Below are 27,603 nucleotides of genomic sequence, written 5' to 3' on the forward strand. Positions count from 1 at the left end.
TTCCTGGTTCTGTTTTTAATTCCATAGTTGCTGTTGTTTATTTATTTATTATACATACTCGTAAAGAACTATTACTCCTATACCCATATCTTTGCCTGAGAGCCCCTTAATTTCAAAAGTCTAGTAATTCGCGGGGTGGGGTTTTACCTTCTCCATTCCAAGGAAGGCTTTTCTGCCTTCTGTAGAAGACAACTGTCTTGTAAATCAAGAGAGTAATATACCAAGAGTAGATATTTTAGGAGTTTTGTTCCCTGGACTGCACTGAAAGAAGGTGGTGCTTCAAGGTAAAAGTATCTTACATGGCATATTTTCCAGCATTAAAAATCTGATCGATCATCCTTTATTTGGACTCCACTGCTAAGAAAGGTTTTGTACTGAGAACTGGGGGGACTAATCGTGTCACAGAAGTCAGCTTTTCTTCATATTTAGGAAAATTTTTTTGTGTCTGACCAGCTCAAATTAAAAGATCATCTACTACCAGCTAATAGTATCTACAAACTTCAAATTTCTATGAATATTTATTAACTCTTTTTTCTGCTTCTCTTATCTGTTTCTGCCTTGCATGAAAAAAAAAATTGGAAATCTTTAATGAAACATGTTCATTACAAATTTGCTACACTGACAGGATAGATAGTAATTTTGCCTCCAAGACTCATTGTATCAAATAAAATAATCATGGTTGAGGTAGATAGATTGTTTTCAAAACAAATTACAGATGAAATACAAATGAGTACCTTGCAAACAAACCGGCATATGTGAAGAAACACTCTATTGCCCACAAAGATGCAGAGCAACATCAACCCGGAGGTAACTATAAAAATGCAGCTTAGTGCAGCACAGCTCAGCCTGAATTGGCTCACATGAAAAAGAATCATTTTGCCTCATTGAGCAGCTCTCTGATTGAAATGTACTAACAATATTAGATAGACATAAAATAGTAGAGCTATACTAGGGAACACTAAGCAACCCAAATTTCTCTGTCTTACACACACACACGGACAGAATGAATCAGATGGAAAAGAACAACGATGGGTCATCTAGTCCAAGCCCCCTGCTCAAGCAGGGCCATTCCAGAGAGCATGGCACTGGACTGTGTCCAAGCTGTTCTTGAATATCTCCAGTGAGGGAGAGTCCACAACCTCTCTGAGCAATCTGTGCTGGTGCTTGGTCAGAGGCACAGTAAAGTTCTTCTTCACATTCAGGTAGAACTCTTGTGGTCCAGTTTCAGTCCACCTGGAAAGGTTAGGTCAAATAGGGGATAAAAAGCTTTCATGGTTTTTCTCATTAGATTTCAAATATGTAACTGTGTCAGCATTGTCAAAATATCATCTACACTCATTTTAGCAAATTTCTCCCTAACAGCATTTGATCCAGCTGTCATAGACCACAGCTTATAGATATCTCCAGTTCATGTGACTTATGTCTCCCCAGACATAAGTCTTCATTATATACATCTACACATAGATATTTTAGTCCTTATCTCCTGTTTCTACCACTCCATTCTTCTATGGGAGTTATTTCTGCAGGAATTCCAGAGGAGATTAATGAACTGCACCTTTAATTCTAGGGCACAGATCTCAAACTCCTGCATTATTGAATACAGCTTACTTATCTATCTATCTACCTGTCTAATTTATCTATCTATCTATCTCTATGTCTACAAATAAATATCTATATATAAGGGATATGTGCACCGATAAATTTTTTCCCCTTCAAATAATGTAAATGACAAGCACCTTGAAAAAAGACAACTTCACAACTTGGAACTATCTATAAAACAGTGATATAGATAGTCTAAGCCTTACAGCACATTAAATCTGTGCTGTATGAAATAACCTATTGCTTTACTTGATTAGTTTAATTTCAGAATAATTTATTAAAAATTAATGGTTGATGGATAACAGAATTCATTGGAGAGATTTAATCTTCAAAATTCAAGTGGCTTTTGTTACTTTTAATTGAGAATACACTGCCACTGTTTCAGTCCTTTATCGCAATACCTAATGCCTAAAATGCATTACTCATGTAAGTACTTTCATTCCTAAATTGATTCCTTCATGTGATTTTGTATATTTGCCTGAAATTTACTCTTTAAAAAAAGCTTTGATTCTTCAAAACCTAATACATATGTCATTTAATAAAATATATTAATTTGATAGCAACTACAATGGAAGGTCAATTTTTGGGGTGAGTTCACACAATGTCTTCAGCTAATATTTTTAATTTTTTTTTATTATTAATTAATGTCTTGAATTAACTTGTATAATTAGTGGTCTTCTCCTAACAGTATCAATGGTTCTGCTGTAAAAATGCTTAACTTGCCTAAAGGAATAAGTACAAAACCAATAAATCACACTGCCTCCACCCTTAAGCCATGCCAAATCAAGCACAAGATTACAGCGATACATTACATCTTTTCTCCTTTAAAAACAAAAAAAAAAACCCAAAAATTCAAAACAAGTCATATATTTTATTTTTGTCTTTCAGTGCATAAAGAGGGAACTGAATAATGTTTTGGCACAGAACAACTTTTGAACTGACTTCTCATGGGCAACTAAACTGCCATTTAACTGAAATATTGTTTTTCAGGCTTAGCTACAATTATTGACATAATATGTCAGACAAATTATGAGAGTGAAATGGTTCAGAATTTATTGGAAGCCAATTTATTTTTACTTTCTTCTTTGAGAATAGATTAAGAAGGCTCACTGACTTCACACACTACCTTAAGTCTAATTTTCAATATATATTTTTCAAAATTAAAAAAATCTTTTTCTCTCTAGACAACCACATTAGAACCGCATCTGCACATGTCGCAATACTGTCACCATTTACTGAATAATTTTTGTCTTCATGTCGGATCATTTATATTTGCAGATTCATTAAAGATATATGGATATTGTTACCCTAGCTCTCAGTGGTAGAAGAGAGAAACAATAGTGTGTAAATTTCATGCTTCCTCCTCTTACACAAGAGGAGGAAAATATAGAGGAAAGAGGAAAATGGTTAATCTCCCTTGATCTGAAAATTATTTTTTCATAAAAGGCCCCAAAAAAACAAGTAAATACATTTTAAAATCGGTGTTGATATTTCATACAAGCAAGACTTTCAAGATTTTTGAGGCATATAAAAATTGCACTTGCATAGAAATTCCTATAGTACACATTTGTTACATCTACTTTTTTAAAGATTTGCATACCTTGACTGTTCACTGAATGCAAATATATTTCTGTCTGAAAAAACATGTATAAACATATCATAATCCTTCTCATGAAAAATTAGTTTTCACCAGAAACCTTTCTTTATACAAGAGGGAATTTCACTTCTTGTATATGTTAATGCAACAGATTGCTGATAACCCTGTTGCAAGTATAGCAAAACCCTATTTTACATTTTTTTCAAATGCTGGGTAAGTTTCAATGCATGAGAAAGTATAATTCAGAGTTTCATGACACCATGATAAATTTTCATCAAATATTTGCAATCTAGACAGAAATTTGACTACAGACAGAAACTACACCTTAAATGTATTCCTCTACAGACAGTTAATACAAGTGAATAGAAAGGATTATATAAATTGTGGTTTCAATGCCCGAACACAAGATGGAAAGCAGTCAAGCCATCATGTCCATTGGTTTACTATATATTGTATATACTCATTCTACTGCTCCACTTCATCACAGCCTAGTAATTCTAAAACTGAGACAACTAAAGAAGCGAAAATTTATAACCAATGTATGTAATACTTCTCTTAATCACACAGATATATTGTGGCATTTAAACTTTTAAGATCAGTAAAGTATATATATTTGAACTAGCTGCATTTCAATGGAATTCTGAAAAATATTTTAAGACAAATTTGATCATGATTATTACGCCTTGTAACTAGCCGATTACAATGCACACATTGTCTTTTAGCTAAGAAAAATGAATTAAAAATACTTTTGAGGTGTTATTACTGAAGGATTTTCTAGTATACTGACTAGGACTTATTCAGACAGTAGATGAACAAGAAGGAATGCAATATTCATATATGTGAACAATAGTAAGTGTTGGTACTTAGTAAGCAAAAAACTCAAGAAACTGCAAAAATATCTTTGTAACACTTAATTTAGTCTTCATTTAATTCTCAGACCAGTGTTTTGGCCTTATAGGTCTCCTCTATGCTCATGACTGATATAAAATGTTACACAGAGGAGCTTTGATAACAGGCTTTTTGTCCTTTAATGGTTCTAGGCCTTGGGTAATACAAACTAGTAAAAACTTCTCGTTGTAGAATCAAATATTTAAGAATTTTAATGATCTCTTTTACATCGTCTTTATATGGTACTTTTTTACTTCACATGGTTCCGTATAGCTTTGCAAAACTTGTTTGAAATAAAGGTTTTATTATGCTTATTTCTAATTACAACCTGAGACACAGCGACAAAGGTGAAAAGTGTTAAATTTTTCAGCATATCCCTTCAGAGATACAGGACGTGATTTTAGAGGCCACTCAGCATTTTGTAAACTGTAAAGATTAAAAATACTTCAAAGTAAAGATATTGCTCAACAGTTTTTAAAATCAGGTTCAAGGTCTTATATCAAACTCTTAAAAAAACTAACACTATATAACTACAGACAAACATAGAAAAATATAACTCTCTTCACACAGTGTCTGCAAGAGGAAAACAGGATGTGATTCTGAAAGGTATTATTTATCTTTTTGAGATTTGTGAATAGTGTATTTTTCAGAGCACAAAAAGAAAAATTTGAAAAATATTTTTATGGATTAATCTAATTTTTTTTCCTATTTAGAAATAAGAAGAGAACTGTTTTCATGTAGTAAAGGCACCTTGTATTTCAACTTTTTATATAAAAATAAAATATTGCTAGTATCATTTACAATGTAAATGTGTAAGAAAAATGTCTTCACAAAATCCTTTGGCAAAACATTTGTTGTTCCCTCTCCTTCCAAAACCATTCATGTTTTTGCAGGTTTATTTTAAATCAACACCTGTTATTCCATAACGGGGGGATCATTCATTCTTATCTCACTCTCTTCATTCTCTGGGGGAGAACATCTAAGTTTAATTTTTTTCAATAATCAAAGAAAACTCATTATTCATCTCCTAAGCATCGAGTCTATGGAATAATTCAGGCAAGGTCTTTTGAAAAAAATAAATTCTTTTGTTCAAGGTTTTTTAATTCTCCTGTATTGGAGTTGCAAGGCAAGATCCATTTGCCATTTCCTAGTTTTAGATAATTGATCAAAATTTATGTATGTATGCATAGTTTGTGCATAGGATTTTAAGATGAAAAATTATTTACAGTAATGACAAGATAAAAAGGGCAATGATGTGAAAATATTTTTGGCTTGTTTGAAGACTGTGGATAAGGGGCAGGTTAGAACTTTCTCCTGGACTGTTTAATCCTAGCTGTCCATTCATTCTCACCACCATTAACATTTCAACTCAGCTTCTTTGCTTGGCTAGTTCTTCACTTAAAAATATCTAACTTGCTTCTCTACTTCCTGTCTGTTTTATTAAGTTATTGTCCCAGTTACCATCAACTTCACTGAGCAAACCTTCAAAAAGGTTTGCTTCAGTAATTTTCCTTAGATAGCTGTCCTCCAGTATTCTTCAATTACCAGATCTTCTTTACTGTCTTACTTTGTCATGAGCTTTTTAAGCTTGTTGTTCTACTGGTGAAGATTCATTATATTGAAATTTACAGCCAAAGCTTAAGGATCTTAGTTTTTTCATTTCTTAATGTATTTCAAAGAATTACAAATTTAACAAATTTACAAAAAACTCTCACAAAGATGGCAAAACATGCCTTACACAAAGGACATACATTTCAAAGTAGAAATTTCCGGTTTTTGTTTTCTTTTTTTTTCCTTTTTCTTCCCTATTTTTTCCTTTCTTTCGTGGGGGGGGAATACCTTGCTTTTAAACTTGTTTTCAGAAATAACTCTATTAATATGATTTAGTCTACATTTTCAAGGCTCCAGTGACTAGATTGATCGTTCATATATTATTTAATTTTAATATAATGCCTTTTCTCTAATACTCAGCATTTAACATTGGATTTATCCTTTTGTTAAGCTGTGTTTACATACATGGAACAAAAAAAATCTCACCTCTAATTATTAAAGTCTGGCAAAATTTCATCAAGAGTAAACAGGTTTTTATATTACAAAATAATTACACATTATGATTAGCAATGCTAAGAATTCAATTTATTATAAAGAAGCTGTTAAAAGTTAAGGATCATCAAAGTAAAAATGTCGGATTGGCGGAAGAAATGCAGCACACAACATGCGTGATCAGCAAGTCTCAAACTATTGATAGTTCACACATATTTCTATTGGTGTTAATGAAGCTTATACATATTGCAAAGCTGAGCTCATTATTGGTTAATTACTTATCAGTCAACCACGCCTACTTCTATACTCTTAGGGTTATTTTGTTACTACTTCTACATTCTTGTGGCTATTCTGCTGAAACTATCCTCATTTTTTTGGCAAAAGATCCTCTCCTCTATCCAGTTGTTGCAGCAAGGACAATGCCCTTGTCAATGATTGGACACTGACTTCTAAATCCTAAACTTGTCTCCTCCTAACTTAGCCAACAGTATTATGTCGACGTGACCTTTCTCAGCTAACCACCTGTCCACAAAACTCTCCTCAGTAAAATCTAGATTCCAATGTACTTTTATTTAGCAGAATTCTAATTTATCTAGTAAAAACTGCAATTCTTTAGCATGTATACTAATAGTTAAAACTCAAGGAAGTAGAGCAGAAAATATATTATATGGAATAGAAGACATCAAAATTCCCTGGGACCAAACTACAGAGTTGTAATACTCGTGTGGATCTAAGTGAAAAGAAAAAGTTTCTTTACAGTATTTTTAGAAGTATTATATAACCTGCTCAAACAAGAATTATACCATTAAAATAAAATCCTCAAAATTCACTTCACTTCTCTAAAGTGAAGAACCTAGTGTTTAGTAAAGAATTATTACCAAAAAAAATAGTGCTAATATAAGTGCTTCTAAGTCTTAGAAGCACTTATATCTATATCTTATATAGCACTTATATCTATATCTTTCACTTCATATCTACGATGAAGTAGATATGTAGTGAAAGTCTGTGCATATAAAGTCTGTGCATCAGTTACTTGAGCGAGAGTTATTTGGCAGCAAATGGAGCAGGGAAGTAAAATACATTACGAAACTCAGAATATGTCAATCCTGCTTGGTTCTAGAGAGCCAGTGCAACTCCTACAGAAGTCAACAGATATTTTCGGACTCACACAGGTGAGGAATCTGAACTATGTATTTATCAAGTATTAGGATTGGGAAATCCTAAAAGCTCAAGTATTTTAAAAATAAGTGCATTACGCACAAAGTAGAATATCATGTAACAGTAAAACAATGATAAGGACCCAGCTTCTAATACCGAAAACAGTGTGAAAAATGTAAACTGAACTCTTGGAAAAAATAAAATCATTTCTAAATCTCCAATACTGTGAGTTTGAAAATTATTTATTGTAATTATTTATTTATTGTAATATTATGTATTGTAAAGCATAATTTAGTTTCATTCTCAATCTATGTGGAAAATGAGAACCCTTATTTTATATATTTCTATTAAAACAACGAAAGAATACACGGAATAACAAGAGGTCATCAAGTAGATTGTATGTAAATTTTTCTTCGCCAGGAAAAAGCCTGGAGAAGTCATGCCTGCTGCTCTCTCTAGAAAGAGCTGGGGCTAAAATGGAACGTCATGTAGAGGGAGATTGTGAGTTGACTTTGAGTTTGGGGTTCTATTTGGGTCTTAGGAGGGACTAAAAAATTTGGTGTGTTTAAATATTTTTATCAATGCTTGGCATGTAGAAAATAACAATAAGTCTCATCTCTTTAATAGCGACAGCACTATAGAGTTTCTAGTTGACTAGATCTCAGAAATCATAGGTCAAAGCAAACTTTGGGTCACGAGTTTAGAAGTTTGTGTTTACTCAAGTCAGCAAGTCTTTCAGTTAATTGTTCTAGATATCTGTAAGAGAATTACCTTTCAAGTGTTGTAAGCTGGTTAAAAATATCTTTTTCAGGTTTGGACATAACTTGTCTCATCATTTACATCTCCGTGAGATCCCTTTCTCACTTTACTGCTGTCGAAGTCCTTGGTGAAGAGGGAAGCTCTTTCATTTCAAGACAGAATCTGCTTTGTTTTAACAGCACAATTTTGCTAACCTGGGGCTCCCAACACCGACAACTGAACAGTCTGTAAAGAGTTTTAAAATTAATTTCATATGGGGTACAATTTGTGTTGGCTTGGTTATTTTTCTCTTTTCACGAACAGGAGTGGAGTGCTTGGGGTATATTTCTGGAGATTTATTTGCATCATTAACCTCATTACATAGTTAAGACAATAAGAAGAAGCAAACGTCAGCAGCCAAAAATGTCTTTGTTACAGAACATCTTAAAAAATTTTTAGCCAATAATATATTAGTAAAGCTTATAGACAGTTGTTATAACTAATTAGTAAAAGTACACGCACATGTCACACAATACTTATCTTCTTTCTATTAACAATTACCAATACTCCATTATTAAGCTTAAAACCTTCTATTATATTACTAAGAACAGTTTCATACTTTCTTAAAGTCTATCTTAACTAAACCTCAAAATATTTTTTCATGTCCTTACTTGCTATACCCTTATTATTTCTTCTATTTTCAAACTTTACAAATACAGCTAATTTTAAGTTTCTCTACTCTTTTTGTTTCTAAAGACTACTTTTCTAACTTTCTAAAACTCTTCTTACCTTTATTATTTCTGGCAAGTCAGGATAATTTAACTACCTTTTAAAATGTGTGCAGTATATGCATAAACATCAGTGTCACCCTGAAGATAAAGAGCCACTATATAAGTGGTCTGTCTCATAGGCTACATTTTCAATTAGGAGAATTTCTCTAAATCCTAAGATAAAAGCTTGCAATTGTTCAACCTCCACACTTTTTATAACACAGTATAAATACAGAAGAGACAAGAAAATTAGGTCTGTGGGAATAAAATGTAGCTAACCCAGAAAAGTTAGAAATATACCCCAAAATTAATTAAAACCAAACATTGTTAGATGTTGATACCAAGAAATCCATGTATTTTATTTAATGGTAGAAGAGGCAAAGAGTGGAATAAAAAAGAAAGAAATAAAGAAATAGAAAAAGAGATGTGTGGGGAGAGAGAACAGGAGAGAGTTACAGGGATTAGATAAAATCACCGTTCTGAAGTCCCAACAAGGTGTCATTGGTCTTCTCGCTGGTGAGGGTCCCCCATGCCAAAGAGTATTAAATACAGTAATTAATGTAGGTTTGGACAGGTGGGAATGCCCCTTAAGGGGAGAAAGTTTGACATTGTCCCTTGAAACACAGTGGATCCTTTGCAGTGTTGTGGTGCAGGTTCTGGGGACCCTTTGTGGAGGGGCTTTGATGGTTCATTGACACCTCCTCTCACATAGATGTGATTTTCCCAGAGTGAAGGGGCTCTTGAAGGTGTCAGAGGAGAGCATTTTCACTACGCACAAGAAACCTCTCCTCCTCCTGCATTTGATGTAGGGGTCTGTGTGACCCTGACAGCACATAAGCCTGGGGCTGTGGCCCCAAAGTTCTAGGCTTGAATGCATTGTCCCCCAGCCCAGACCTGCATAACTTATCTTATCTGCATCAACTTCCAGTCCAGGACTTCAACTAGGATGTGCATTCAGAGTGTGGTACAATTCTATGGAGCTTTTTCTATAAAGTTTTGCTGTAATAAGCAAGATTCCTTCACGAAGGTGTTTAAGCTATAAAATATAATATTTCAGTCTCCGACAATCCCAAAACAGGCTCTTTTTTTCCTTCATCTTTGCTGAAGGAAGGGGAGAGAGTGCTATGCCCACAGCAATCCTGTATTCAGATACAGATAGGAAAGGGAAAACTGTGTGATCTCTACCACTTAACCATTTTCTTCCTTACAGAGGACAGTAGCAGCCACAGACACTTGTTTATTCAACACAAGCATAAAAAGTCATGTTAAGATAGGTGGGAATGTTTCAAGCTTTAGATTAAAATGCAGAAAATTAAAGCTAATATTTACAATAATATGCAGTAAGTCAATTCACCCTTCTGGCAAGGCAGTATTTGTATTTTTGGTTTCAGTTCCTCTAAGGGACAGCCAAAGGACTGACTCTTCAGACTACTTGTTAAATCAATACAACTTTCACAATCACCTTTTATTTTTGATGACGGTCAAATTAAGAATATTCAGTGAACTTATATTAAAAAACCCCTCAGGTAAATATCTAGCTACTGAAATACTGATATTTACATTTGATTTAAAATTCTAGAAATAATTTAATGTTTTAATTTCCTGTTTCACCAGGCTTCATGCATTTTATTACAGCCTCCATGACAGTTTAATTTGTAATGAATTTTAACAAATGTTCCGACAAATTTTTTTTATTAGTTCCAGGATATGAATTTAGTTAAAATGAGAATGGTTTCCTTTTTTTCTAATACAACTAATGTTTATTAAAAGTAATTTTATAAAACTTTTTGAATTGCCTAAGCAGGATGAAAGCTGTCCACACTTGATTTGAACTACCAGTACTTCTCACACTGTTGTCTTTTTAAAAGGATAATTCCATAACTATTCAACTGCATTTATTTTTTATCTCACTGTAGAGTGAGTCCAGCATGGCAAGAAGAAAGATTTATTGTTTAGATTTCACAATCAAATAAGGGGTATTTCTCCTTTCAGGAATTTTTGTAGAATTAGCTTCAGTAAATTATTATAACTTCACCCCTTTTCTTCCGTGTGAGATTCAATATTGCACACAGAGGGAAACTGGAAACGGAGCAACTATTAATGGGTAGGTTAGTCCTGTTAGAGGGCCACAAAAGAGGAAAAAATGGTGAAGCCAACTTCTAGTATAGTTTGGGAACAAGAAGTCATTCTACTTGACAAAGACCAGTTATTCAAAAACAAACTATAGAATGAATGTCTCTGAATCTGACTGCTGAAATAAACTTCATTTCCGGGAAAAATTAAGAAACATTATTTCTTTTCATTCTTATACTAACACAAAATGATGGAGGTTGAATAGTCAAAGTGACAGGATTTTTTATATTCCCTGTTTTTTGTTTTGTATTTGGTAATATTCACCCACTTCTCGGTGGAATTTTTATTTATTCCTTTAAGACTTTAGCATTGTTTATTATGTCTGAAACGTGTATAAGCGTAAAGCCGCATGAAAAACATGAATGTATGTCTTCTCATGAGAGCCTTTTCTTTTGTCTTTTATTTATCATTTTTTATATTTTTCTTGCTGTAGCTCCTATACCAAAACTTATTCTTCGAAAGAGTCTCCTCGTTTTAATTTTCTAACACTAGAGTTTCTACACTGGAGGTATCTCCTATCTGATTGACTCAAAAGTGCAGTCAGCAGAATGCCCTCTTAATCATATAAGCCCTCTGTTAACATATTTAAACGTCTCACTTCAAAAAATAATGTCTTAACATATATCCTCGTTTTTGTTTTTCTTGCAATTCATATATGTAATTTCCTTGACTTTTTAGAATTGATTTTAATGAAATCTCAAAACAATCATCAGTCTTTACCAGTCTTTACAGTATAACACCAGAGCTTGCCATTTAATTAATGAATGACTAATTATTTATTGGATACGATGACTACTAGGGTTTAACAAACAGTTAGACTTCTTCTCAAGAATTTAACTAGTAAATAAAAATCCTTGTATTACTGACAAAATCCTCTCTAGACTTTGTTTTTTTATTACTAAATTAACATGTATATCCAGTTTTTATCTCAAGAGCTTAGAGCTGTATCTCAGCATCATCTGAATAGAACAGAAAAAAGAAAAAAAAATCATCTGTATTTTGCAGTGTTGTTTTGCCAACTTCAGGGTAAAAATTACCTGAGTTAATTCCGTTGCCATTTTTTCTCATCCCTTTGTCTATACCGGGAGTTTTAAGGGCTGAGATGTCCCAGCACTTCCTTTCTGGAATATATTTCGATTTCTCTTCTTGATGGAAGAGGTTCAAGAGAAAACTTGTTCCTTATTTTTATGCTGATAATATTTCTTTCATGTCACTATCACGGTTATAGTCTGGTTTATGCAAGACTGAGAAAGGTACTAGGGAAGGAAACGACTCATTTCCAATCTACCATACTTCCAACTACCATCCTGTTTTGCACACAAAAACCTTGAGATGTGTTAGGATTTGGGATACCATTTGCACATTCTTCTAGCCATAGACACAGCAAAACATAAAAACATTGAAAACAGCTGAAGGGAGAGCATAAATTAGATGGGATTTTGGTTTTGTGAAATAAGAAATAGCTTTGAGAGAGACGGGGCTGAGGCAAATAAGTTTTTCATAGAGGGTAAATCCCACAACGTTAAAGAATTCTTAAAACAAGAAGGGAAAACAGTAGAAGAGGACACAGATAAGAATTGTTATGAATAGAGATACTGGGAAAAACTAGTGTTGCCGATTTTCAGAGGCTCATATGGTCCATGCCTCAAACATTGATATAATTTCTCAGTTTTAGGGACGCTGCTTATGCTGCATTCTGCTTCCTCTCTGTTCAATGTTTTACAAAGAATCGGACAAAATAACTAGATTGGAAAAGAGCTTCAATGTCATCGCTTCCAACCCAGCCCTAACATCTCAGCTAGACCATAGCACTGAGTACCACATCCTGTCTTTTTCAAAAACATCCAGGAAAGTCAACTCCACCACATCTCTGGCAAGACCAGTCCAGCAATTTATCATCGTTTCTTTAAAAAACTTTTTCCTTAAATACAGTTTGCATTTCCCTTGGCGCAGCTTAAGACTATTTCCTTTTGTTCTGTCAGTTTTTGCCTGGAGAAAGAGATCAACCTCCATCTGAATACAATCACCTCTCAGAAAGTTGTAGAGAATGGTAAGGTCACATCTGAGTCGCCTTTTCTGCAGGATAAACTACTCCAGATCCCTCAGTCATTCCTCATGGGGCTTCTGTTCCAAAAGCCTCACCAGCCTTGTTCCCCTCCTCTGAACACAGTCAAGTACCTCAATGTCCTTCCAAAGGCCAGTGCCAAGTACAGGAGAAGAAACCTGAATATACTTACTAATAGTTTTCCTTTTGTCCTTATTCCTCTGTGGTATTATTTTAAGTGTTATCTCTGAGAGTTTTCTACCTACTAAATAAATAATATGGTCTATAATAGACTGAATCAGTCATTATTAAAGAAATTGTGAATAATAGTGGGCTTTGGGGTGCTGGCCACTTCAATAAATTTACTACCTGCTGCCAGAGGCCTAGGCAAAAGGCAAGGGCTTATTCAAAGTCCCAAATACATTCATAATATTTTTTGGTGTATTCAGCAGGATAATGGCAAACTATTTAAACAATCAGAATAAAGACTGTATAAAAAACATATCTATTATTACTATGTTCTGTGGTTCTAATTTCTCTAATAACCTTGAATGTTTACATATATACTCACTAAGCAAAGCTAGGTATGTCTCCAGATATAAAACAAAAAAGTATTCAAACAAGTAATGAAAGCACTGTCCACTACCATCACAGCTGTAAAACTACTAATTTTCCTGAGCTCCTGTAAGCGAATAAAGCCAGTTTGGGACACCAAATACTGGACTGCACAGAAACTAATTAATCTGCTATAAACAGAAATGTAAATTATGGTTTTATCTACATTTTTATGCTTACAAATCAATGTTTGAAACAATGTAGTATGACTAAGCAGCGATCCCCCAAAAAAAAGAAACGATATTTTTCCTAACCACGTATACAAAAAATGTTACCTGACCCTTGAAATGGGAACTTCACATATAAAGCTAATGCAATCTGTGACACTGATAACAAATTGCAACAATTGCTAGATTTGTTCTCAGTGCTCCGTGTATTTCCTGGAAGTAATCAAGTACTAAGGACTCGAGGTATATTCTCTAAAATCCTTCCTCCAGCTGGGGTGATACTCCTGGAAAGAAAGACAACCCAAATCTCCATAAAGTAATAAAGCCTGATGATACCAGCAGAGCCTTAAACCAAAATTTACTGACTTTTCAGAGGTAATTGAACAAAATCAAAGTGTTTTGGATTTGCTTTTAACTTCCACAATTGCCAAAAAAAAGTAGCATACATAGATCAAACTCTAAAAATAGAAACTGATCTGAAAGAAACTAAAAAAGAACATTAGAATCTTTCATTAAATTGCAAAGAATCAAGAAATATATTCAATGGAATGATCTCATGAATTTACATTTTGAATATGACATTGAAGACATTAATTGGTATAATTACAACATCCTAATATTTAGATTTGATATAAAAATTATATCCCAAAATTAGATTTTACAATTTTATAAATCTAGTAATAACCATTTTCTCTAAAGATTTCAAGAAAATAAATTTAACTTGATTCATCTAACAGTAAAGCTATTTTTGGTACTATTGAAATACCAAATAATTGAATAACTCTAGATGTTTTAATTAGCATTTGTATATGCTTTGTAAATTCTACAAATATTACTTTAGACTGCTTTTGTCTTCACTCTGATTGTTAGAGTGGGTAAGAAAAATTTCACTCTAAACCATTAAGAAAGCAGTTTTGTTAAACTCTTCTTACCTCTTCAAGGTCAAACAAAAGTAAGAACAATTTAATTTCATTATATCCTTGATTCCCTTGAGACAATCAAAGTATTGTATATCATATGTGTATTTGCTTGGATTATTATAGAATTGTCGAACACATACTACATTAGGAAAAGCTGAAACAAGGAGCACAAAAGGAAATGCAAGAATCACTAACCATACAATGAACACCTTCAGTCCCTACAACTAAAAAACTACCCCCCAAATTCTTCTTTTTTCTGCTTTACATCTCATCCGCCAATGATTTCAAGATTCAAAGAATGGCAGAACAATCTAGTCTGTATGGATAAAAAATTAGTCTCCAATTTTCATAGACACTCTAAACGCAGTGCCATATCTTTATGTTTGTCACTAACTGTTCTTTTTCTTTTTCCAAATATATACATATATCTGCTACATAAGCTGCAGCAACAATACACGTTTTTATCAATACCAATAATATGTTCAATGCCTTTAAAGGAAATAATATAACGTGAAAAAAATATGTATGAAAATAGTCAATCATGGTCCACAAATATGAAAATGGATGCTTTTAAAATATGGAGGCAAGGGATAACTGCACTCACTCCATGAAGTAAAACCAGTGTTTCTAAGTCACAGTGTGATTTGTGGCATGTTGTTTTACCTTTCCCCCCTACCACCAACACCTGGTGCATTAGGAAATAACCCGTGTTAAAAGGCTCAGCAAGGGATCATCTCTAGCAACAAAAATGCTCAGAAGTCAGCTAAGAAGCAACATCTTAGCCCGGAGAGAAGATGTGGAAAGAGAAAAAAATAAATATTCTTGACAGAGACACTCTTTTACAAACTATAAAAGACACACAAGCTACCAGAGTGGCAGAAGACTTCCACAAATATCCTGGAAGTGTGGGAGGCTTCTCTCCAGACTTTGGATGCAAATCCGTTGTTATTTCCCCAAGGGTTGAGGGAAAGGATTTCGACAAGTGCCTCACCAAAAATTGGTTGGTAAGATACACGGAATCTTAAGTTATATCTTTATAGTGTTCCTTCACTATTTCTAATATTAATAGCTACCTTTAACCTTGTGCTCTGTGTATCTACTAATAGTGTCTCTTTTTGTCCTTATTCTTAGCAGTGTAGATTTAGTTTAAATCTTATGCCTGTTAGTTTTCTGTGTATTAAATACATATTTCATTCTATAATAGGCTGAATTAGTCATTATTAAAGAACTTGTGAATGAAGATGAGCTGTGGGGTGATGGCCACATCAATGAAGTTACTGCCTGCTGCCAGAGGCCTAGGCAAAAGACAAAAGACTATCTAAACCCCTACATCCACTCTTAACAACAAGATTTTTAATGGAGTAAGTGTGATAAACACTGTCCAAGTCACGTTTTGACATAAAATATAAGTCATGCTTAAGCTACCGATTGCTTAAGTTACATACCTCATGTTTGCTCAGAATTTTACTGTCATGATTGTTTTTTAAATTTTTCAAGGAAAGGTCTGAATACCTACACAAAAAAAAAAAAATAGCTATTTATTTCCTGAATTTGTGTGAAACAGGTTAAGCCTTTTGCTGTCAACAGTGTTACTTAACATTTCATGTTGTATCCCACTTCCAACTTGTGCTTAAACGTTATCATACTTCGTAACTTGCACATAGAATAGAATACTTTTTCTTTTTGTAGGACCCGTGTAATTTGGTCTACTTACAGCAAATACGTACTTAATTTTAAGTCCCCCGCTAGCATACTTTTTGCAGATTCTAAGCTTTGAACATAGTAACAAAAACACTGTAACATACTTTACTGTTTTATCAGACAAAATGCTTGTCTCCATTGCATTTGGCGACTAAACAATGAATAATATGTCTACAGTATGTTAATGTACACCATATTTAGCCAAGTAATTAAAAAAATGAAACGTAGTTTTTTTAATTTGAAAATGGATTTAATTTAGTTTTTGAGTATACAAAAAATACACTTCTCTTGTGCATTGCATGCAGATTCAGTAAAGCAACATGGGCAAAGAGTAGAAAAAATTTCTGCTGGAATAAAAGATCTATATAAAAATTCACCAAGGCGTATCGTTCAACTGTCTAGTAAATGTTCAAAATTTGTCTACCACTCATAGGTAGTCTTACTGTGATGAAGCATAGCCAAATACCTCATCACAGTAAGACTTGATGAGGTATTTGGCTAGCATTTATTTGACAGAAGACAGAAGCAAAATGTGCAATTGTTCCCTCTATTTTTTATCATGTCTAAAGAAATTACTGTGTTACATAATATACGCTGCTAGAACTAAAGACTTCAAAATGCGACTTACTTTTGGATTGATTGAAACAAAAGCTATCTGTGGACAGAATTGCCCAGACTGATATTAGGAACTCAACCCATAGCTGGATGGAGTCACTGGTTTCAGTGAGCTGTCTGCAGAACTGTATTTTTGGTGTGCTTTACTTGCTTGTCTGCAAAACGGGGAGTTATGAGGAGCCTTCAACCATGACAGTGCCGTGGGCACTGAGAAATATCTTGTAGCTCTTTGACCAGCCACAGCACACTGAGGCATAATGGATTACTTCCAGAGTTCATGTGTAGCAAGGTTTTTTGCTTCCGTGAAGAAGGACATTTCAATATTCCTGCACAGAGCCATTCTGTCTGTTATAATGGTACCTTGAATTAATCACGCGCTATTTGCACTGTGGCCAATGAGCTTGGATTCTTAAACTTCTTATTTTTGATTTGTTTCCTGCTTCACTAAACAGCAAAACCTTCAAGGACTGCATAGACAAGATGAAACTGCTACTGTAGTGCATATGTTTGCATAATAAACTGTAATTCTTGCAAATGTTCACTGTGCAAATTTCAGCCGTTGAAGCAGCAGCTCTACTCAGACCAATTCTGAAATTTATTTTAGGCATTTTCCAGATTTCTTAATGGGTGAACTGAGACACTTCTAGCTTTCAAGGCAAGGCATTTCACAGTACTATCAAAAGAGTCTGCTTGAAGAAAAGGTGAAAAACTCAGGTTAAATTGGGAAAATCTCAGTCCTATTTTGTGTCATAGATTCAGCCACATGATGAACAATTAGTTTCATTACGTAATAGCGTAGTCTTTCATTCTGGCAGATCTGCAAAACTTTAAAATATCCAGCAGCTTCTTCTTTGCAACAAGTGCCACAGCCAAAAGACAGGCCTGGTTTTCACTTTCCCCTTGCAAACTCTGCCAGACATACCATCTATTCTCACTTCCCTTCTCAGCTATGTGGAAAAGCACCTCCTCTCAGTGTCCTAGAGTCCTTACCAAAGGAAGAGTGGTTTGCCTCCAAACAGCTTAGTATGTCAGGACAGAAATCTTTCACTCACCTGCCTTTTCCTTGCGGTCTCTTATTTTCAGAGCACGCGCTGAAACATTGCCCTTTGCCTCACAGCTGAATATATTGTCATATTGCTGCAGTCCCACGCGGCTATCTCCTTCTCGCACGAGATGCTTCAGTTGAAATATGCTAAAGATATGTGCTTTCCTGTTCAGCTATTTTCATCATCACATTCTGTGTCCCATTTGAAGTCTGAATTTCAATGGAGACGTTCCTAGCCAAAGAGATGTGCCAGCACAAAAAATGTTGCTTGGACATTGCTGCTTATATTTGAAAACTGCTTATATATGAAAACACACTGCAATAAAAGTGCCTATTTCCTTCCCTTCCCTTCCCTTCCCTTCCCTTCCCTTCCCTTCCCTTCCCTTCCCTTCCCTTCCCTTCCCTTCCCTTCCCTTCCCTTCCCTTCCCTTCCCTTCCCTTCCCTTCCCTTCCCTTCCCTTCCCTTCCCTTCCCTTCCCTTCCCTTCCCTTCCCTTCCCTTCCCTTCCCTTCCCTTCCCTTCCCTTCCCTTCCCTTCCCTTCCCTTCCCTTCCCTTCCCTTCCCTTCCCTTCCCTTCCCTTCCCTTCCCTGAACCTTCCCTTCCCTTCCCTTCCCTGAACCTTCCCTGAACCTTCCCTTCCCTGAACCTTCCCTGAACCTTCCCTGAACCTTCCCTGAACCTTCCCTGAATCTTCCCTGAACCTTCCCTGAACCTTCCCTGAACCTTCCCTTCCCTTCCCTTCCCTTCCCTTCCCTTCCCTGAACTTTCCCTTCCCTGAACCTTCCCTTCCCTTCCCTGAACCTTCCCTTCCCTGAACCTTCCCTTCCCTGAACCTTCCCTGAACCTTCCCTTCCCTGAACCTTCCCTGAACCTTCCCTTCCCTGAACCTTCCCTTCCCTTCCCTTCCCTTCCCTTCCCTTCCCTGAACCTTCCCTGAACCTTCCCTGAACCTTCCCTTCCCTGAACCTTCCCTTCCCTGAACCTTCCCTTCCCTGAACCTTCCCTGAACCTTCCCTGAACCTTCCCTGAACCTTCCCTTCCCTTCCCTGAACCTTCCCTGAACCTTCCCTGAACCTTCCCTGAACCTTCCCTGAACCTTCCCTGAACCTTCCCTGAACCTTCCCTTCCCTGAACCTTCCCTGAACCTTCCCTTCCTTTCCTTTCCCTTCCCTTCCCTTCCCTTCCCTTCCTTTCCCTTCCCTGAACCTTCCCTTCCCTGAACCTTCCCTTCCCTGAACCTTCCCTTCCCTGAACCTTCCCTGAACCTTCCCTGAACCTTCCCTTCCCTGAACCTTCCCTTCCCTGAACCTTCCCTGAACCTTCCCTGAACCTTCCCTTCCCTGAACCTTCCCTTCCCTGAACCTTCCCTGAACCTTCCCTTCCCTGAACCTTCCCTTCCCTGAACCTTCCCTGAACCTTCCCTGAACCTTCCCTGAACCTTCCCTGAACCTTCCCTGAACCTTCCCTTCCCTGAACCTTCCCTGAACCTTCCTTCTTCAGCTGCACTCATTTTTCTTCTACTTTGACTCCTCTACCACTGTTTTCCTGGCTTTGCCATCAATGGACATTTCCTTTACGACACCCATTTTGTTGCCTATCCCTCCCCTACATTGACGTCCCTCTCCTACCCCATCTTGCATTTCCATTTAATTCCTGACCATTCCTTTCCTTTGCCTTCCTGACCCATGTATGTATTTCCCTTGCCCTTCTTACCAATCCAGTGCCTTTCACTGACTCGCTTACCTATTCTTTTTCCCCTTCCCATTTGTCTAGCTCAAATCCTTCATTTCCTTCTCTTTCTGGGATTCTCATTGCCTTGCTTCCCATTTTTCTTGCCTTCCCCTTTGTCTTGGGTTAGAGTTTAAAGATGTATTCTATTCCCATCCTCAAGAGATGGTTGAAACTAGGACAGGTAATGTTGTTCCTTATCGCGTGTTAATGGGACCATGAATGCCTTGTCACATGACCCGGAGATAACTCCATCTAGGAGCCATTTCTGTTTAATTGACACATCGCATTACTCATATAACGATACCAGGCAATTGTGAGATGGTCCGCCCAGTGGCGGAGGAGCTAAGCATCACCACCTCGATATAATCTGGGCTTTGGGATGGAAAAAGCTGCACTTACCCACTGGTTTCCAGAGAACAAGTGCTACCAGCTTGTTGTAGTGCGTTTTTATATTTTGTAATACTTTGAAGTAGTTTTGTTTTGTATTCCCATATTCTTCCCAAATGGTTAATCCCAGACTGTACCCCCCTCCCTTTACCTGTGTAATTCCTCTCCCAGGATGAGATCATGCCTAAACCCCCACCCTGGCTCTCTGTCAATCACTCAGCATCCCATCCCCCCCATCCAGAAGTTTCCGTCCAAGTCGTCGAGTGATTAGCCAGAGGCCAGGGGTCAGCCCCCCAAGCCCTGCCCCATATGCTGTTTTGTATGTCTATCCCCCAGCACCCATCCCCCAGAGATACCTATTGGTTGGTAAAATGTTACCTACTTTTAGTTTCCACCTCCCTTTAAATGTAACCTTGGGACATCCCCCCCCCCCCCGGGCTCTCGGCAGGAAGCCCCCTGAGGTGCAGGAGCTCCTTTGTGATCCTAATAAAACCTTGGATTAACCCCTGCTGAGAGTCGGCCCTTTCTCTTCTACCGATGTCTCTGGTGTCTCTCCTGCTGCAAAGGCGCCCAGCCCAAGTGCCCTCAGTACCCTCGGGGCACAGAGAGTGTCTCCCCGCTGTCGGCCGTGTCGGGGCTGAACCCCCCGGTGTCTGCCGACTCGGGACTGGCCAGGGGTTTTGAGAGGCTCGCAGAGAGACTGAGACACCAGATTTTTCTATGGGATCACCACTTCGACAAGACCATTTCATCTGGACTGCTACCACCACATTAACTAGCAGGCAGTCAGGTTGTATTCTGACATCGGCCAGTGGTTTTTCTTTTGTATTATTCCATGTATTTTCAGTTTTTTCCCTTTTCTTAAAAAAATTGAATTTCCGCCTTAGCATTTCTCAATGGTTTTGTTTTCAAACTACTCTTTTGGACAAGGTAAGCAGATACACTGAGCCTCAGTGTACAGCTGACATCATGCACCGGGCAGGTAATGCCCAGTACCAGTGTTCTCACTACTTATTATGGCATAAGGCCGCGGATATTTTGGATTTTGGAGAATGCGATGTCATTTAAGATGGGCTTCAAGCTCCTCTCTGGCAAAGAAAGCAAGTCTGGAGGGCACTTTAGGTGGTCAACGTGAATTGAAAGGCTTTTCCCAATAGTCAGTTCTCTGAGTTAGAGTTGTTGAACTGTCAGTGGGAATACAAAGGCCAAGAGGTGGAGTTTTTAGCCTTTAGCGTTAGTGCATGAACATTCTCTTGTGCCATTCCATTTGGATCCTGACTTTGTGACATTGAAGGCTTATGATGGTATCTAGAGCTGAGAAGGAAAGTGGCAATAGAAGGGTGTTTGCTGGGGGCAGTTTAAATTGTAGGTAGCAAAGAGCTTTCTCCACGGACAATTTTGCCAGGTGTGTTTTTGGCAAATGTTTTTGTTACCAGCCTCTAGGAGAGTGAAAAAGGTTTGTTAAGGCAGAGGAGTTGGTCTTGCTGTCTGTGTGTGGTGCGAAGAAGAGTAAGCACTTGGAAGGGGAAGATCAGAGAAGCCTTTTGTCCTGACAGTTGATTAGAGAGCAGGGGAGTTCCCGACTTTGCTGCGTCCTGGGGGTGGTTTTGAGCTGGGCTCGGTGTGTGTCCTGGTTTTATTTCTATGAGCTTTTACAGTGCCCAGGAAAAAGTCAAGCCCTTTTCTTGCCTATGCTCATTTGTGTGGGAACAGTGTGGTCAAAAGCTACTCTGTAGATCCTGGCCTTTGGGCACTTACCGAAGGTAATCGTGGTATGTAATGGAGCAGGAAAAAGAAGCATTTCATTGTTTGCTATGCAGTTCATAGGGTGCAAAGAAAAGGCAATTGCAGCCTGGCCTTTTCCCTTTAGAACATTTTCTGAGCATCAGTTGCTCAACATATTCCTCACACCCCGTGAACTGCATCCAGCTCCCTGGACATATGCACTTTCCCTGAAGATCTATATGGCATCTTGCACATTCCAAACCTTTTCAAAACATCCTGCAGCTACTCACATAGAAAAAGTCCTAAAACAAAAAGCCACTGCTGGCCATAATAGTATCTTTGAAGTCTGTCAACTAACTGAAACACACTAGGTATTCACACTTTTCTTCTCAACTACATGTATAGAATCAGCCAATTTTTTAAAAGTGGAAGAGTTGTGGTTACAGCAAAACATTTCCAGCTGCAGTTGTGATTGATAGATATGGCAGGACAGAAGATATTTGCAGCCATACCCTCTTCCCTGTGAAATCTGACATTAGTAGTGCAAATATTTTCATACACTTTCATTATCACCATGTTCAAGCAACTAGAGCATACAGAGAGAAGTGTCAAGAAAGAAGTTATTCTTAAAGTACCTTCTATTCCTAACAGCTTTTAAATTTAACACACTGCTCAATATCCTCTTTCCAAGATAGACCTGCCGTTATTTTTGCATTCTCACATTTTCGTTCCAAACTTCCAGCAACTACTCTAAGAGAAAAGGGCTTTGGAAGTAAAAACCAGTGGAGGGCTGCACTTTCCATGTACCCCACGTACGCCTTTTCACGCTCACTGGTGCACTCCGTCTTGCCCTTCACGGCTGCACCTACCATTGTGTTCCTTGGATCCAGAGCCCGAAAGTAGGGACAGTTCCATCCATATAGCGGTTGGAAGATGATATATGAGTCTCCTCAAGCCAGGTCTTATGAGCCTTCAGAGAAATATACCACCCAATATAGCTCAGTCACCTTGCAATAAAATCAGCAGGATGTATTCTGTGGTAGTTTTGGAAACAGACGTTTTAATAAGAGACAAAATAACAAATCTCTTTACAGAGATAACCCGAGCCAAGTGCAAAACTTTGATGCTTCTGGTAAGACACTTCACAAAAGCAATAAGTTCCTTTCTTCCATTCTTTTTCTAGTGAATTGCTTTGTTAGGACTTTTTGGTTCGTGTCCAAATTGGCTTTCGTTACGTTTGAGGTAAAGTCCCTCAGGTCCTATGAGGTGTCTTTGTTAATCGAGGAAAGAATCTTCTGAGCTTTTTTCCTTTTGTAGGCCACAAAGGATACTTTGGTCACTAGGTAAACACGGTGCTCATTCCTACAGGAAGAGGCAGAGGTATCAGTACAAGCAGATTTTCTGAATTTCAATCCTTTCTACTGCCACAGTGATTTTGGTTGGTAGGCCAGTGATAGCCACACTCCTTTTAAAGCCGGTAAGCGGCATTCATAGCCTGGTGTTCTGTGGCTTCGTTCTTTGCCTCTTGGAATTATCACCTTCATTCTCCTGGAGGTAACTCGTCAGCAACCTTAAGAATTTCCCTGCCCCCCAAAAACACAGACTTAAACAAAGAAAAATCAGGGAGGAAAGATATCAAAATTAATAAAGTTAAACGTTAAAGGAAGAGTTTAGTACTTTGTAACTAACCAGTCCATTAAAAAGTACGAAAAACTTTACTTGAAAGCTCTTTAGAGATCCATTTCCCATATTCCCCTCTCTTGTGGACAGAAAATTTTTTTTTTTGGTTTTGTATACCATTTTTATGGTTTTGTATACCATTTTTTTGTGCAGTGAAGTACACAAGGCGTTATCACGAATAGTGATAGCCTACAGTACCAATTAATGCGTATAAATATATTTTGCAACTATTGTGCACAATTAAGTCTATGTGCTAATTAAAGAATATTGATTGTGGTTCTAATGCTGTGATATTTTATGTCTGACAGCAATCACATGTGATCGTGCCAAAAAAATGTAATGGAAATAGCATTGGCTTCTTAGTTCGTACTTTAAGAGATACAATACTTTTAATGCTTTATCTGAGGAATGTTGAGGAAGAAATAAGGATTTGAAATCGTTATTAGAGATTGAGATATAATGATGGGAAAACACTGCAGTTGCAGAGAGCAGTGTCGCTGCAAGCGCTCCAGGGCGTTTCCTGGCTAAAAGATGCCTAGAAAATGCACCAACCATTTAAGCCCTGCCGATGTCCACAATCTGTCTCTCAATTTCTTCTAAATCTAGATGGTAACTATTTCGACTACATCTAGCAAATTTAGAAGAAATGCGTCACGAAAACACAATTGCCTGGAGTTTGTCTCCATAGACTAGGGAACTTTGTATTTGCACCAAATTCAAGGGGAAATCTCTCCTATAAAACATGCAAAGAACCTTAATATAATGGTGCTCCTGGTACTGTCCTGCTAAGATGAAAAAGCCAAGCGCGCATATTACAACCCCGCAATGACAAAAAATTCCGAGTGATAAATCAACAATTCGGGTGTGTGGTAATGACGCTGAAAATCAGCATAGCTGAATCCCTCAGCTGCCCTTCAGCAGTGTGCATTTCACAGAAGGCGTAAAATGAAGAAGCAGAACAAATGGATTTTGTGCACACCGTACAAAATTGCAAGAATCGAGCAACAAGGTATCTAACTTCATAGCAAAAGGCAAATTTAAACTTTTTTTTGGATGAGAGCAAAACATTCTGATGCTTGACACTTTTCTTCGCAGATAGACATGCGTTCCAAATATTCAGTCTCAAAACTCTCTTGGCAACTTTTCGCAGCTCTTCCCTTAGCAAAAATCTCTGAAAGTAAGACCGAAACATGGGCTGAATTTTTGCCTTGCGCCACAAAAGCAACATCAAAATTACCCTTGCGCTCTATATGATTCTTTTCTAAGCATAAAGAGGAGACCCAAAGCTTCCGCCGAGAGCTAAAAAAGGAAAAGGTTAAACACAAAAATCTTGTCTTTTACCTCATTTCACAGGATTGTTAACGTGCATTTAACAGGCAGGTTGAGTGGCAGACACCCTCTTCAAGCAGTCTGAAGGCTGCACATAAGGCCAGTGCTCTACGGCTTAATTTTTGTTGCCGGGAATTTGGTACGAATTTAGGTCCTGGAGGCGAATACGTGTCTACTTCTCGCACAGACCACTATGACGGCAGCAAAAAATTCTGGCGCACTCCTTCTTCCAAGGAACGCTCGGGCCAAGCCCTTACATTCCCAGCTTTACATAGCCCGCTTTCTTCGTCTCTCGTGGTTTTCATCTTAGCGAAAATCTTTCAGACCAATTAATGCAATTAGAAATAGTGCCAAGAAAACAAGCCTGACCAGTACTTACCTGCGCAGTATTTGCCTCAGCCTGAAATTTGTATTTGAAAAATATCCGAGGGGCAGTCCTCTTTCCGGTACAGGGTGAAAACTGCTGTGAGATTGCAGAGCTATTTGCCCTCTCCTTCTCAACTCAAAGAACAAGCACTAACATTATACCTTAGCAAAGGTTAAAATCCTAAAGGATGAAGCAGTGCATACGTGTAGCACAAACGCAGAAAGGCAGCATAACTAAATATAATCGCTCTACTTCAATCCTGTGCAAATCACACGAAAATGAAGAATGATGCTGCAAAGAACCCAGGCTTTTTTGTGCGCAAAAGGAAATTGCAAAAATCCAGCAGCTGCTCATTCTGAAGAACAGGCAGCTGTGTACACTCTTGCATCTTGAAAAACTCAGCAGTGTCCTTCTTTTCTGCAGCTGCCATCGACCTATTTCGGAGCATAATAAGAAGTGCAAGAATTTCCAGAGAAGACTGCAAGAGATTTATGTAAAAGCACAACGAAGTTGCCTAGGAACACTTCCCATACGAATGCTTAGTTAATTTAAGAGGCAGGCGAGTGGCAAGCCACTGTCTTTCAGCAGTCTGAAATCTGTGCGCGCACAATCCAACGGATTTGCGCCTTCGTTCTTCTTCTGTTAGGAGTGCTGTCCTCTCTCTTTATTTTTGTGGTCTTGCATCTGGACGAAAAATTTTTCCACTATTACTTGTTAGGAGAAACTGCGCCAGCAGAGGACCCTTACCCGAGTTTGTCACTGAAACTTGTATTTGCTGTGCAATCACAGATCATTCTTCTTTCTTAGTTTACCTGCAAACTGGTGTCAGATCACCACGCTCTCTCCCCAATTCCCCCCAACTACTCTTATCAGTGGGAACAATATTGCCTCGCAAAGGCAAAAGATCCTGAACGATGATGCAATGCATACGTCTAGCTTGGGTGCTGAAAAGCAGCAAAGATTAATAATCTGGTATATTTTCTGTTCTGTGCAAATCACGGAAGGCAAAGCTTGATGTAGTACAGCATTGGGTTTCTAAACACACTGAAAGAAATTGCAAAAATCCAGCAGCTGCTCATTCCCAAGCACAGGCAGCTGCATAGAATCTTGCTTCTTGAAATCTCAGCGATGCCTTTCTGTGTTGCCTCTACCATCGACTCCTCTGCATCTCGAAGCTTAAATGGAAATGCAAGAATTTCCACCAAGGGCTGCAGGAGGACTAGCTAGAACTACAGGGAAGTTGTCCAGGAACATTTTCCATAAGAACGCTAAGGAAAATTTATCAGGCTGGTGAGGGGCAAGCCACCGTCCTCTAGCAGTCTAAAAACTATGCGCACATAAGCCCGCTGCTTTCACCCTTCTTTCTTCGCCTATGAGAAGCTGACGTGTTTTCAATCTGCCAGATGCTAAGATGCGGCTCCTTCGCGCACAGATTTCTGTGGGAGTAGCTGTGCTCCCCAGTGTGCTGCTTCTGCCAAAACACTTTCAGCAGTGGTACTTACCAACAGAGAATTCCAGACCCCCGTTTTTAAAACTCTTGTATTTTTATCCTGATGAAAATCATTTCCACTATGTACAGCAAAGAGAAACTATGCCAGTAAAGCAGTCTTTCCCCACCTTTCAACTGCAATATGTATTTTCTGTAAATTTAAAAAGCACTCCTTCTTAGGCCACCCTGCAAACTCTGCTCCCATCACCGCCATCTCTGCCCGGTCCCTGCAGTTTTATACCAGTAGACACCATAAACATTCGGAAAGGCAAAAGATCTTGAACACTAGTAAGATGCATACGTGCACCACAGACGCTGCAAAGCGGCAAGGCTCAGTCTCGCTCAGCATCAATTTTGTGAAAATCACAGAAAACAAAGAATGATGCAGCTGAGCACGGGGCTTTTGTGCGCACTGAAGGAAATTGCAAAATTGCAGCAGCTGCTCATTCCCAAACACAGATAACTCCGTATATTCTTGCTTCTCGAAAACCTCAGTGGTGCCTATCATTCTTACCTCTGCCATCGACTTCTTTGCATCTCAGAGCCTAAAGGACAGGGTACGATTTTCCACAAAAGACTGCAGGAAGAGTAAAAGTAGCATGTGAAAATTCCTCTCTAACGAAGGCTAGTGAGGATCGAAGAGCAGGGGAGTGAAAAACCTGCGTCCACTAGCATTTTTAATGCCGTGCACACCATGCCGGTGTTGTGGGGCTTCATTCTTCACCTTTTGGAGGCTGCCGCAATCTCTGTCTCCCGGAGGCGATGACGCGGCTTCGCTCATAAGAACATTGAGCCGGTCGGGGTGCGCTCCCAAGGGCGGCTTCTGCCGAAAGACGCGCTGGACCGGATCTTACCTTCGGA

At 37.9% G+C, this 27,603-nt stretch overlaps 1 long non-coding RNA gene across 1 annotated transcript; it reads right to left on the reverse strand.

The window, feature by feature from the left end:
• LOC129133047 (uncharacterized) lies at nt 1-27,603 on the reverse strand. Its single transcript, XR_013179946.1, has 6 exons — nt 27,467-27,603; nt 27,257-27,319; nt 22,747-23,239; nt 18,041-18,265; nt 16,118-16,184; nt 1-1,233 (listed from the first exon to the last, which is right to left on the reverse strand). It is a non-coding gene; the product is annotated as an uncharacterized LOC129133047 (long non-coding RNA).

This window comes from Agelaius phoeniceus, chromosome Z, assembly GCF_051311805.1.
Source record: "Agelaius phoeniceus isolate bAgePho1 chromosome Z, bAgePho1.hap1, whole genome shotgun sequence".
Classification (NCBI taxonomy): domain Eukaryota; kingdom Metazoa; phylum Chordata; class Aves; order Passeriformes; family Icteridae; genus Agelaius; species Agelaius phoeniceus.